Genomic DNA, 14,251 nt, shown 5'->3' with positions numbered 1-14,251 from the left:
ATACCCCGAACTGGAAAATATCAGTCCTAAATTCGGGATTTATAGAAATATTTCTATGATGCCTCCTGATTATGGCCTGCCTTATTCCTTCAGATCACAAAATATTAATGAGCTCACGCGCAGAAATACAATGATTTGGTGGAATGCACCCATAAACAATCATGACCCTTGACCGCATCTTACGTAAACCCATGAAATGGGGGACATTGGTGTTTTGGTGTACCGCATTGTGTGAGAAAGCTTGCTTCGTGATCGCATATGACCCAGGTGACAGACGACTGCCGCCTATAACCAAGGACCCTAGTTTTTCAGCTTGTGTCTGAAACTAGTTTAAGTGGATACATGTATATTACCAGTAACATGCTTGATATTCCTGGGGCAAATTGGTACAGTTTCTAGCACGGTGACTTGACATATGTGTAAATTTAACAGTAAAAGGTCTTGAAACCAACAGACAATGCCCAAATATGTGTACAATGCATATATGTACGTGTATACTGCACAGGAGAGTGGAAACTGTGTGGGCCTGATCAGGCAAGGGGGATTTATTATAGTAATGGATTCAGGGTTCATCTTGGGTAGGGTTCAATGAGGGAAAGTCATTTCTGAACGACCATTACTTTGGTTAAGAATAAACTAAAAATCTTCCCCTTCTACACAGTTTTGTCAGGTATCTCTCTATAGTAAACTCCCCTTTCTGGCATTTCCTTGCATATTTTCAATGAAATTAATTTAATTTCCATTCCAAAACTAAGCTGAAAGGTGAGCTATCATTTTCTAAAAAGTGTGTTTACCACAGATTGCACTGTTTGCTGCATGAACTAGTGAACTGCTGCCGGCCTAATTATTCAGAGGTCATCAAACTAAGAAACTGAGATGAACTTAACCTCTATTTTCCAACAGCCTGAAGAAAAATAACCAGTGCACAGAACGTGTGTTGCAGCAAACAGGAACAGCAACAGGAATTGAGAGGCTGGTAGCCCGTTTGGGAATCACAGGTGCAACAAGCATGCACATGTAGGTCACAGGAGCCAAAGGACTTGCCTGGTTACCAACCCAAAACAAATTGGATCATCTTAAGGAAGGATGGACTTCAACAACCCTAGGTGAGACACAGCAGTGATGACACAGAGTGGGAAGGATGATCTTATATTTCAAAAGCAGCTGAAGTGATAAAAATCACTACTTAATATTTAATTATCGTTGGGTAGAACAGCATTGGAAAGGAATTGTCTCTGTGGATGGTGGCTACTGATTAAAACTGAAAAGAGGTTACGAATTACAGATTATGACCAAGTTGACAACAATGTGGTGTCAACAGTGAATTCACAGCAAATCAAAGCATACCATTTCAGTGCTGACTGAAGTTGTATAAGAGTTATCAAACACTGACACTTTGAAAGCAGTGTGTATACCGCCCTCAGTTGACAATAGCTACATGGATGTCAATTCAAGCATGGCCCATGTCCAGTGTTAACCTGAAGCATGTTTGATGATACAGGTGGAGTGCTGTAGTTTGAAAAAAATGCCATTATCAGGGCAAATAAAAAAATGACAGCAAGCCAGCAGGGTATAATATCTGATTAATGAGTGAGAGGTCAATGCCCTTGTCACATTACCTTGGGGGGCTGACACCGCCCTCTCATTGTGAACATCAACGTGAATCACCATCTTTGTTCACGAACAGCTTGGTGCGTTCCTTCCAACAATGTCAAATATAACAGCCCATGGCAATTTTCTAACCATCAGGGTAACGTGACTAGACAAAGGAAAACAAGGAACGTTGCAACATGGTCTTTTTAGATGCCAACATCACCAAAAAGTTTTATTGCATTTTGTTTCCAGAGAAAGCCAACGGGAATCATGCAATTATCCACGTATGTACATATCTACATGTACCAATACTGCACATGTATTGCATGCATGTAATGTACCACTACACATGTAGACCTCATGCACGTTTGGTTTGCTATGATTTAACTGCTGCTTTTCTACAACAGGTGAGGCGTGAAGTCCTAAGCCTACAAATTCATATAAGACAAAACATGGCTAGGACTTAAGTAGGTTTGTGATTTGCAATCAGATGGTCAAAACTTCAGAGCTACATGAATGTCATGAACTACACCCCAGGTACAGCCATGTTTATTCCACACATTTCTCTCAACAAAGGAGCATAAATCAGGAACAAAGCCAGAGATTCATTTGCATACTTCTAAAAAACAAAGAGATTTTGTCTCATTTAAATTTAGGTTAAGTAAATAATTTTAGGCTTGAAAGACACTAGTAATATCATAGTTGATTGGGGAATAATTTTGTAACACACTGCTTCACACTTTTACTACTTACGCCAATTTCATCATCTCAGTTTTGCATTTACGATTAATTTTCACCATTTAGATTTTGCGAAACGCTCATTTTGCCATATCAACTTTCCTTTCATCCGAGTCCTGACTTTGTTTTCAAAATCTCCAACCCATCACATTCAACTAATTTAATAAAAATAATAATTCTCAGTTCTTATAAAATGCATATTACGGAGTGTCTCTTGCACTTATTATCATTATCCCTGCACATTGGGCTCAAATCATCTGAACATTCCTGAAACCATCTCAGCTCTCTGGGAGTATACTAGCCTGATGCTGCCATTTTGGTGCAAACGGCTAAACATAACCACGTCTGCCCTCACAGGTACCCATTTACTCCTGGGTGGAGAGAGGCACATAGGGGTAAAGGGACTTGCCCAGGATCACAACATGCTGCCACCAGCTGGATTGGAACCCCCAACCCTATGATCAGAAGCTACAAACCTAACTACTACAAATAGAAATGGGTACCAGTAATACATACCGGTACCATAGGTGAGGAGTTAGACTGGCACCACATCCAGTGGGGGTCATAGTACAAGTCCTTTTTCAAGTCCAGTCACAAGTTCTTTCAAAGGAACAGTTATAAATAGCAAAAGGAATGCTTTTGTCACATGTCATTTGAATAGATTGTGACCTGGCTTAAGAGCGAATGACTTAGGGTGGACTTGCAGGACTTAGGATGGACTTGCAGGGACTTGGGATGGACTCAACTACATGTACAGTTGTACATGTACAACACTAAGACTAAGAAAGACAAATCAGAACAGCACTCTGACTGTTCTTGCTTTCGTAATTCCAGGGAACTGTGAAAAAACAACAACACTGACCCCGAGATCATGAGTAGAGACTTTACTCATTTCTCCTCTGCGTGTGGATGCTAGAGAATTGCTCTACCAGTAAATGGCATGACAGTGCCCAAATTGGCAGCTTTTGAGATGACTGGTGCTGGAAAACATACTTGTAGGAGTCGTTTTCTGCTGTTTGTGTCATTTTGAACAAGTGACCTAAACAACAGACAAGGACTTGTACCAATATGTTCATCGGCAAAAATCATCTCCAAAAATCACCCACTCGTTTCAGATGCCATTATCAGGGTTTTAAACAATCTCTGCATGGAGGTTAGTGAAGGGGGCTAGTGGGCCCCCTTAATGAATCTAGACAAATATCCATGTTGTTACATCCTACCCTAAATGCATGAACAGAGATACATGTACATGTAGCTTGGCATATACTCAGTAGGAGGAGATTCCATTTTGTCATGGTTCTTTGCATATTTATAAATGAATCAATGACAGCAATGTGGTAAATTGATTTATACAGAAGCATGAGTCTTGATATAGCCCAGTGGACTTCGAGAGGTTCCCATCCCAATTCTGTGATCATGTTTTAAAAAACTAGCCCAAGCAGCCAGAAATTGTCTCAGATCACACCACAGAGCATCTAGACTTGAACATTTTTTCCTGGGCCCTTGAGCAGGCCCCGGACCCCAGGCCGTTTAGGGCTTCATTCTTACATTTGTTCTGATCAGGGCTATGTCTCCCCCCCCCACTTTTCAAAACGGATTGAAGCCCTTGTAGAGGAGACACTACTTGGTCTTCTAAAGCCATCCTCTAAGGGTTCAAATTGCACCATCAGACAACTGTGATCTCCATCTAAGGCTTACATGTACATGTTGTGCACTTGCTTCAAGAAATGCGATAAGCCAGCTCTTAACAGGTGAAGTCAGTGCAGTGTTAAATTAAAATTCTTCAAGCTGTGAAGCGTTTCATGCAGGAATAAGGCACATGGGAAACCCTCCAACATGTTTGCACTGCGTTGATTATCATGAAAACGTCCACAGCATGTTGCTGAAATTGAATCACTACCACCAAACAATATCTCACCTCAATGAATCTCAACATCAACTGCACCACATTTGCCCACTACAAACATTTCTTTCACCAGTTTTCATGACTTTCAAATCCAATTCAAAGTGTCCTTTGAAGTTGACAACTTCCCCAACACTTGTGAATTCTTTTCAGATTCAATCAAAAATAGCGCGTCCTGACATTTCAGACTCGGCAAGTTCTTCGTCAGAAACTGAAAGACAAATGACTGGGTTACAGCACTGGACATGCAGTATGTGCATGTACATAAACAAGCAGAGCTGAATGGAAAACACAAGGGGAAGGGAAGGTCCCTCCCCCCCCCAAAAAAAAACACAGAACATGAAAGGGTGGGACATGGACAAGAGGACAGTGAGTGGATTTGATCTCAGATCTCTCTCAGTATAGGCATCTCCTAATCTGTCTAGTCTGATTTGATGACAACCCATTCCATACAGTGATGTTGTAGTTCAGGTTGCATTATGCCAACTCATATGACTGGCATCACACCCACAGCTTTTCATACCAAGTACTGCTTTTTGAGTCCAATCAACAAAATCTCCAGAATTTAGGACACTTTTGTGGGTTCATCCAAGATTAATGGAATCAACCAAATACATAGACATGATAACTGAAGTCCCTTTTTCCTTTGAATCAACTGAAAATCACAAGTTCAACCAAAACAAATTGCCACAGTCTCCTTCAGTTTTGAAATCTGGAAAATTCATAAGACTCTAAAGCATATATAACAAAAGAATATAGGAATGACACTCTATTGTATCCTGAAAGCACCGTCTCCTGTATACTCTGAAAGCGTAGTCTACTTTGCTGGTAAAACAATAAATGTTTACAATACAACATAGATTATTTGTATTCTTCACACAACATGGTATCATTACTGGTAATTAAACCATTGGTTTTAATTAACAGATACCGTAAATTGAGTAAATTATCTTCTCTGTTGTTTGGAGAAGATGAGAAGTTCAAGTTACAAAGAGAAAAGACTTGTAAGGGCCAGAATGTGTTGTCTGATAGAAAACACTTTTTAATTCCAAAATTAAATGACAAGATAAAACTCTTGAACTAAATGGCTCCATCTGGAAAGTCAAGCTTCCAAAGATGGTAAATAGCAATTTCTTACTTTACAACAAACTATGACCATGACATTCAACTTGGTAACAAGATTTGGACAAAATGTCATTACCTCAAATTCCACATCCTATTACCATACACTCAGATGAACATAAATGTCTCAAAGGAAAATAAATTTACAAAAATTCATCGACTTTGAAATCCTGTTAATCTACGGTAGCTGTGTCCCCATCAGATCTATGACCAAATCCAACAATTCCATTAAAACGATAAAAACCCATAACTTCCCCCCACTGGACTGCACAACAATATGCAAAGTATTCTAGTTTCCCTGGGTTGGCTACTCTTACAGTCTCTTGGCCTAATTGGATCAGTATCACTTAATGAAAGACTAGGGCCCAGCAGTCCCTATTGAAACTCGACCGGCCGCATTTTGTTGCCCAGACAATCAGCCGAGGGCCCCTGCCAGTGTGTATGTGTGTGAGTGCGCAAGGGGGGCTTTACCCGTCCACCCATCCTTAGTTCCAATTCCATTTATTCACTCCATTCAATCATGGCACGGCCGACTGCCTCAGTGGATGAGGTACTATAATGCAATAACCACAGGCTCGGGTAATAATCCGTTATGTTGTCATCCCGCACATCATAACCTTGGCTGGGGCCAAAGGAGCAACCCGCCCCTGGACCAATTAGATAAAAAAGACAGAGAGAGAACTAGCATCTTTATTAAAAGACTGCCACAAATGAAGGAGGGGGGGGGGTGGTACTGGTACCGCTGAGTTGAGTGGTTCCACTTATCGATAGTTGTCACAAGCATTGATTTATTAATGGTTCAATTACTACGACCACCCTCAAGTCAACTCCACCAACAAATTGATTTTCCCTACAACTCTAAAAGGTGATCAAGTACATAATAGTTGGATGGAGTTTAGTAAATACCGGTACCTATACAAACGAAGCATTTTCGATTCTGTCCCAGCTACATGCGTAATGTACATGCAATATACTGGTGTGGTTGCTAACATGTAAGTTTAGACAATGTTCCATTAACGTATCAACATGTACGTGTTGGTATGAGTTCAGAATCTAAAGTTAACAAATAAAGTTTAAACATAAAATGAATGCACGACACAGAACAACCTCTGTATCAATTTGCCTTGAATGTTGCCACAGAAAGCGTAGAAATACAACCCTCTCTCAGACACACAAGATGCTCTTTGGTAGATGATCAGATTGAAATTGAAATCACTGCTCTGTTCTAGCTGACTGCAGATAGCTACATGTATGCTGTTTCGCTGTTTGCAGCCAAAAAGCATGAGATGGAATATAATTACGTTGTTTATGTTGACCCGCAAGGCATACCTCTGTATCAACGACTACAAAAAAAGAGAGATGGTCCCAGCAAGAGAGAAACTTTATTGAGACACTGCAATGACATCTTCTGGTACCTAGAGATAGAGACTGATGGAGCAGTAAGCAGCCAGGTATCGATGAGGGGCAAAAACGATCCCCAGATCAATACTCAGCAGGTATAACTCAGCCAGTAGAAGCGCATACAGCTCCGCCTAAAGGTCAAGGTTTGGACCCAGCATGCTGCATTAGCTTTCCCGCTAGGGACAACTCGCTGTGCGGACTATTTACACTGACAACAGATTAGAGCTGCTGACTCTCTCCCCGACTGAAAAAACCTTGACAAACATCGCTTTTTTGTCTCACCACAGAAAACGTGACCCAATTTTATATTCTATTGGAGTACCTTTCTTTTCTCTCCCCAACCCTTCTTCGTATCAAGGACTGGCTTAAATAGAGGCTCAAGTTCCTCATTTTGACAGGAACAATTTGATACTGTTCTCTCTCCCTTGGAGAAGGTCCTAGTCTTTTTATCAAATGCCGATATGAGTCCCCTCTCACTGATGACATTCAAAACTTACAGTTTTCAGAAGCATTTCGTTTCAATTTCAGATTACCTATTGAATGTCTCCTACAGAGTAAATTGTACATTGTAAAAGCTAATTCAACTGGATTTGGTTTCACAATCTTCAATGATTACAAGACCCACAAATATCAAGACCAATTCTTCCCAATCTCAATCCTACTGCACTTCATGTCTTGGATTTGCTGTATTCTTTTCCACCTTTTTTCTCACAAAACTCATTAGAAAAATAAAACAATTCTCACATGTTCAGATTGGCTAGTCATTCTCACACCATTTTGATCATTGTCGTTTAAAATGTTGGAAAACAAAATTCACATAGTTTTTTACCTAACTGGTCCACATGTTCTCTCAGGTTGTACAATCAAGCAGGGTAATAGATGTTAAAAAAAAGGTTGAAATGAAACCATTTTACTAAATCCTGATGGAGCCATAAATTGCTTTTCAACTTGTGTACATGTCGTGAGTTAAACTGGATCCCATGTACAACAGATCAAATACATACTATGAAATGTTTCAATACAACAATAATTTGCCTTCCAATGATGGGATAAAAACCCAAACTTATCGTTTTACATATATGTGTATGCAACTTTTCAAAAGTCACACAATGATGAAATCTAAAAGGGTGGGCAATGCTGTCTGCAGCTCTGTGGGTATCCTACACAATCAGAAAGGATTTAACGAAACCCAGCAGAATGGAAGTGCTTTAATCGCAAACGTAAACACCAAAGTCCTTGATCTCAGCACAGGAATTTTTTATGTTGGAAGTTGACACTTACTACTAAGCTGGGCCTGTGATGGGTCACATTGGCCAACACCCCCCCCCCCAACACTGCCCAGGGTAAGACCTCTAAAAACCTACCTAGAGGATTATCATTCTGGAGCCAGACAGTGTGCCAGCCAGTCAGCATGACAGCCTGCTGGGATAAGCCTCTGACATCAGATCCCCTCTTTCAGGGAGATATATTCCCCATGAATGACAACACTGTCTGACCTTGAGGGATGTCAGATAAGCTGAAGGGTAAACACTGCAGTCCTCATCAGGTCAACAATGTGTACAAAAGCCTCAACTCACAGGCTTGCTCACTCAATGCCATCCCTGTTAAAGGGGCTGGATATTTCACATAACTCCAATCTTCAGACACAGTTTTCAAAGCAAACTCGATGGATTCAGAAAATTGAAAAAGAAACACCAGTAAAACCACGCATGACTGTCCCTGTATGATGACTGGGATTCCATTTACATGTACAACGAAATTTTCTAAGGTGAGTAGATACACATACGAGCAGGACAGTACAGGTGAAGCACTAAGTCACAAACTTCTGTAACTTTTTCCGGCGACTTTTATTGGTTACCGAATGAACATAAGCATTTCAACTCAGAAGCTACCAGTGCTTAAGGCCAGTTAAATGTGTCTCAATTTGCAATGCATATACCACTGGTCTGTTTTTTAAACACCAAGAGTACCCAGAGTTGAAATCAAATCACCACAAGTGAATGAAAATGCAATCACAACTTCACAAGCCAACCACTCTCAAGCAATGTCACAAGCTCTTCAAAGGAGCTGTGACAAAGGACCTTTCAACCCTTTGACACTATTAATCTCTCTTAACTGGTGACCTTGCTGGTGACCTGATGTTAACTTTTGCTTGGCAGAATTCCAACTCCTACATATAACTCAGCACAATGCTTACATAAATGTGAAACACATCCTAAGTTATGGATGAAAAATTGAAAAATATACGGATGAAATCAAAAGAAATGGACATTTCCAAGCATTTTGAAAAGACCCTTTCTACACAGAGGTCTCAAAGGTGGATATTCCACACAGCTTTTGAATGATGCAAACAACAACGCACTTTACCACTGCTTTGACGTAAAATGGTTATTTAACAGGGAATCGGTCATTGTTACTCATATCATGACTAACGTGGCAGCTTCTCTTTAGATTTATAAAAAAATTGTCATTTTGGGAGTTCAGTTCCACTGCGAGAATGCTCAGAGTTAAAAAAAAATGTCGACGAGGGCAGCAAACAAACTCTGAGGGAACAATAGCCGTATTATGACACAATCAAATCACAATATGGCTCCCGCCCCCCCCCCAGTTTCTTGACCTTGCGGCCGTAATAGAGGGCTTTATAGAACAAGAACAGAGAAAAGACGGGCAAAGTAAGTTAGACGTCATTCTTGGCAAATGATCACCACCATGTGCATGAAATTCATCAGGACCTTACTTCAAATTGGGACAATTCAACTTAATCATACAATCATATGACCTTGTCTGACCAACATGGTAGATGTAAAAGCAATTCCAAGTCACTCTCATTGTCCAAGCTCTTTTAATTCACAGTCAAGTTCTCACACACACCAGGCATATTCTAATGAAATCTTGAAACAGTGGTATAACTGCAGAGCCGTAGTGTGATGTCATAAAAAACAAGCTTCTTTTGGATACTCATGATGACTTCGTTTTAATCTTGCTTGATAAGAAGGAGAACTTGAACCCGTGCTGTTGCGATCAGCAGCAATCTTTTAGTTTTTACCTGCTAGATTGTTTTAAATATAACTAAATTTCATAAAAAGTGAGATTGTAAATTACCAATGTGACTGATCTTTAACAATGGTTATGACCAGTTTTTGACCGGTGCACGACACTTTCAGATGTCTCACACCAGCACTGATGAAAACCTTAATAACAAGAAAACAATTTTCAATTCAGATTCTAGTTACTGACAGCTGATGGTCCACTTAGCACAAGCAAAGTGCAGGTGTCAAATGCAAAACCACAAGTGCAGAACAGACAGAAAGGCAAGAATGGAAAAGCTTAAGGGTAGGCTCCACAAAAAGTACTTATGTGAACACACGTTTGGACAAATTAAACATTTGACTTTTAAACTTCTGGGGGGCCTGCTTTGTCTGATTCTCGGCCATATCAACACGTGCTTGCTTTGTGCAAATGAGTAGAAAATGGGAAAAAAGACAACCAAGTACAGATGAGGGTTAAGATGTAAGTCAACAAAACTGGGGGTCACAAGAGAAATAAAGTCCTTCTCTGTCAGGGACTTCAGAAAGTACAAATCATCAGCTGTTGGTCAGTTTAGTGTTGTTCATCTTTCTGTTGACACGGGAGATGCTTAGTATGCAAGGGTACTTGAGGAAATACTTCAAATATTGGCCTCCTCTATTATTCAACACCAGATGTGGTTTCAAACAGTTTTGTACTCGAGTCAATCACAAGTCCTTTCAGAAGTCGACTAGGCAAGTCCTTTCACCAGACCACACAGATAGCTTGGAAGCATCAGGGTGAGCAGTGACAAAGCCTGTTGCATTAACAGCCTGCAACTTGGCTTAAGATTGAATGACTAATAATTCACTTGTGATAGGCTTGCAGGGAATTGCAGGGATTCGGGAGGAACTTGACTGTAGGTACATGTACAACTCTGGTTTCAAGGGCTAAAAGTGGCTGAAGGTTTATTGTGGCTGACAGACAGTGTCTGTACCCACCAAAAGTAAAGACTTCATCTTTCAAACTCACAGATGTACATGTACCTGAAACTTACATTTTTAACATACAGATTCCAGGTTTAACTCTTCAGTCCTTACGACTTTGCTCTTAATTTTACCCCTGCTTATCCAACATTTCAAATATTACTTAGCCCTAACCCCCTAGGGACCATTGAAATCCTGCACAACCTTGTTGGGTTAAGCATGGTTAGGGTTAGACTATTCCAGAATCATAAGTGATATCCCAAAGGGGGGAATATTTTTAAAAACTAATGACAGTCCTTCGGTAGGAACTCACCACCTGCATGCAAAAGTTTCTTCGCATTTGGAATGCGGAATGTGCAGGGTTTGCGCAACCAATTTCTGTTTGAATTCAAGGACTTCCTGTGTGTGGCAGGTGCATGCGTGAGCCCAGTTGAAAATTTTCTATAAGCCTGTCTTTCTTTTTTTTTTGCTGGTGAGGGTGCATTTCACCTCCGGGTGAACTCAATGTTGGTTGCTTCTGTTCAGTGCAAAATGGATCTATGGAGTTGCCATTACAGCAATGGCTCCATAATTGCTTTCTTAAAAATGAGGTGCGTGAAGTGGCAAATCAAGACGTCCTATTGGTCGAAACATGTAACACAAGTATGCCTGCATGTAAAAGTGAGGCCAGAACAGTAAGGGCTCCTACTTCTGGTCAATGAATTACCAGTGTATCGTACAAATTCAAACAAAGATACTAAGTCTGTCCATTTCTTGCTGAGAGACACATTCAACACAATTGGTAAGTTTATTCCAACACTTTTCAGTCTAGTCCACTGGGCCAAGTCAACTTATATTTGGTTTTACATGAATATGTAGAAAGTATCTTGGCACATTTAACTCTTCCAACACAAACAGTTTGGAGAGTTACTGAATGGATCTGTAATATAAGACTTTTAAAAAAAGTATCTCCCTCCCATTTTTTGTCAATTTCCATGGTATCATTTCACCACTAATGATTATACACAGAAGTATAAACTCAAAGAGTTGGTGCAGTCCCAAAATATCCAACAATTCTGTTATCCAACCCACCATTGATTACAAAGCTTCAATCACCAAGTCCAAGACAGGCCAAGGAAATTAATCAACATCATCTAACAGACTGAGCTACACACAAGTCTGGTTATCAGGAATGGCTATGTGGCCCATCACCTATGAACAAAAGAGGTCCTTGAGCTGAGTACTTGCAACTTGTATGGTACTGTTTCCTTATTTACATGTACACAAAGGCAGACAATGCTGCTACCAAGCTATTACACCACTATTATGCAGGCTATTTCTACTGCTTAATGATTATGACTACAGAATTCTGTTGCTTCTTAAACACAACCCTGCACAATATTTGTAAGGATAAGTACCGGTACATGGCATTCCTATTGAATTTGGTGAATATCAATCAAGATATACAATACATGATGTACGTAAGCACTGCTTACTATAGTGGACATTCCTTTGTTTGGGAGAATTAGGTAAAAGTTTACTCATTTTTGTTTCCTTGGCTGTTCTTCGTTTTGCTATGTATGCATACTTGTAGATAACCCCAACTGCCTTATATCTACAGGTAGGTACATGTAGAAACCTGTTCCTCAGAGAGGGAGCATTGTGTGGAGGTGAGCAAGTCCACACAATTTCTTTAACTACATGCGCTGTGTGGACATCTTTTGTTCTTGGGTCCACTCAAGGAATACAATGCCCGCGTGTATGCACTCATTCCTAGGTGGTATGTATTTTCACAGTAATTTTACATAAATCCAAGCTATAAGAAAATGCATCCTGCATCAACATGCATGACTCCATGTATAAAGAGGAGCATGTCGTGCTCCCTAACCTATATAAATGATGCAACATTTCCTTCTTGGATCAAGCATGGCTCAGGGAAAAAAAACTAACTTCTCTTCTCTTCAAGACCCAAGAGGCTCTCATGGATATGAAATTTTGAAATTGAAAAAAAAAACACCAAGAAAACAAGAAACGAAAGCAAAGCTCTTTGCGATCTGAAATGTCAAGGCCCAAGATCTTACATTTGTTGAAACAGCCATCGAAAAAGCCATTACAAGTCTCTTAAAGGCCTTCCTTGAATGGGCAGGCTACTGGCTTTACGCTGTAGCCTTGTTAGTCTGGCAACGGCAGTTTTTTCCAACTCACTAGGGAAACACAATGAAGAGGAATCCTCTTAATTTCTGTCTTCTAATGGATTAGAATTGCTTATATTGAAGCAATGGGTCTTGAAAGAATCATCTTAGTCACAATTGACATTGTCAATGTGGTAACTACAGTTATTGCTGCAAGTACAATGTGTACAAATGGTTATTGATTATGTTCAAATCAATGATAAAATTGAATACATTTGTACAGGGAGCATACAAGTCTTAAGCCACATCAATGATTGTTCCTTGATATTGGCACAGTAACCTTTCTGCTGTCCACTGCTGATCCAGGAAAGAACAGATCAAAATGCCACGCCCTCCCACACTTCGAAATTTATCTCTCAGGTCACTCCAGTTAATATCAGTACATTGACGCCTTTTTCTTGTTAAGCATAGCAGCCTGTTATCTAAGCCTGATCAAAGAATGTCCATAAACGCATATGTATGTAACTTTCAGAAAATAGTGTAACATCCAACAGAGGCACACGTCACCTTGCCCTTGGTTTCACAACTCCTCGCAACTCGGGAATTGTCAAATGTACAGGTAGTTTCAAAGGCCAAATTTCACCGAGTTCAACTCGAGTTCACAACTTAGTTTTCTAGACACAGCTTACCAGCAAGTTGTATCATAAAGCCATGTGAGTAACACAACAAATGTTCCTCAACAATAAATTCCAAAATCAGTTACCGGTATGATGTGGCTTCAACTCATCGCAATGGACAAGGTGTTTTTTGAAGTCAACTTCTGGTACTTAATTCCTTTTAAATTCTATGTAGGCAATGTAACAATACTTCTTATAATTGTCTGACTGTTTACGTTTTCCACCATCACCACTAACCCTACTCACACTGATTGAATTCATGTCTTCCTACTAAAAAATCGTTAAGGAACAGAAGCCTCTAAGATGCTGTCAACTAAAGTTAATGTTTCCAACTTACCTTTAGTTGACTCCAGAGACAAGGAAGACGCCTCAGTGCTCCTGTCTAAAAACAGAAAGAGAACAAAAGAATTCACAGATTGTAACGTTGGAAGCATTCCACATTTTGTAGAAAGATGAAAACACATAAATCATACAAACAGACTGCACACGTACGTTGGTAAAAGGTTCTTCTCATTCCTGCTTTCCAAAATCACAAAAATATCAAGGAAATAGTTTTTATTGTCTGATAATCCAAAATTAAGTTCCTAATTTTTTTGAATGTGTTTTAAATTGAATTTCAATCTAACTGAATTTCTGCCACTGAAGGGTGATCTACAGAAGAAATGTTAAACACCTCCAGCCCGATTTCTACCTAATTTCTCAGCATCAAAGTTT

The 14,251-nt window shown here is 39.9% G+C and overlaps 1 protein-coding gene across 11 annotated transcripts in view; it reads right to left on the bottom strand.

Annotated features, from left to right (window-relative positions):
- Positions 1-14,251, bottom strand: part of LOC110988624 (vitamin D3 receptor B-like) — a 233,606-nt gene that overhangs the window by 142,978 nt on the left and 76,377 nt on the right. For all 11 annotated transcript variants that reach the window (XM_022252358.2, XM_022252367.2, XM_022252406.2 and 8 more), the window contains one exon: positions 13,875-13,919. The gene's annotated coding sequence lies outside the window, so the exon portion shown is untranslated. The remainder of the gene's footprint in view (positions 1-13,874; positions 13,920-14,251) is intronic.

This window comes from Acanthaster planci, linkage group LG01, assembly GCF_054643075.1.
Source record: "Acanthaster planci isolate LZ-2023a linkage group LG01, COTS_SCS, whole genome shotgun sequence".
NCBI lineage: Eukaryota > Metazoa > Echinodermata > Asteroidea > Valvatida > Acanthasteridae > Acanthaster > Acanthaster planci.
Note: the sequence above shows the minus strand (reverse complement) of the source record. Positions and strands in the feature narration are given on the sequence as shown.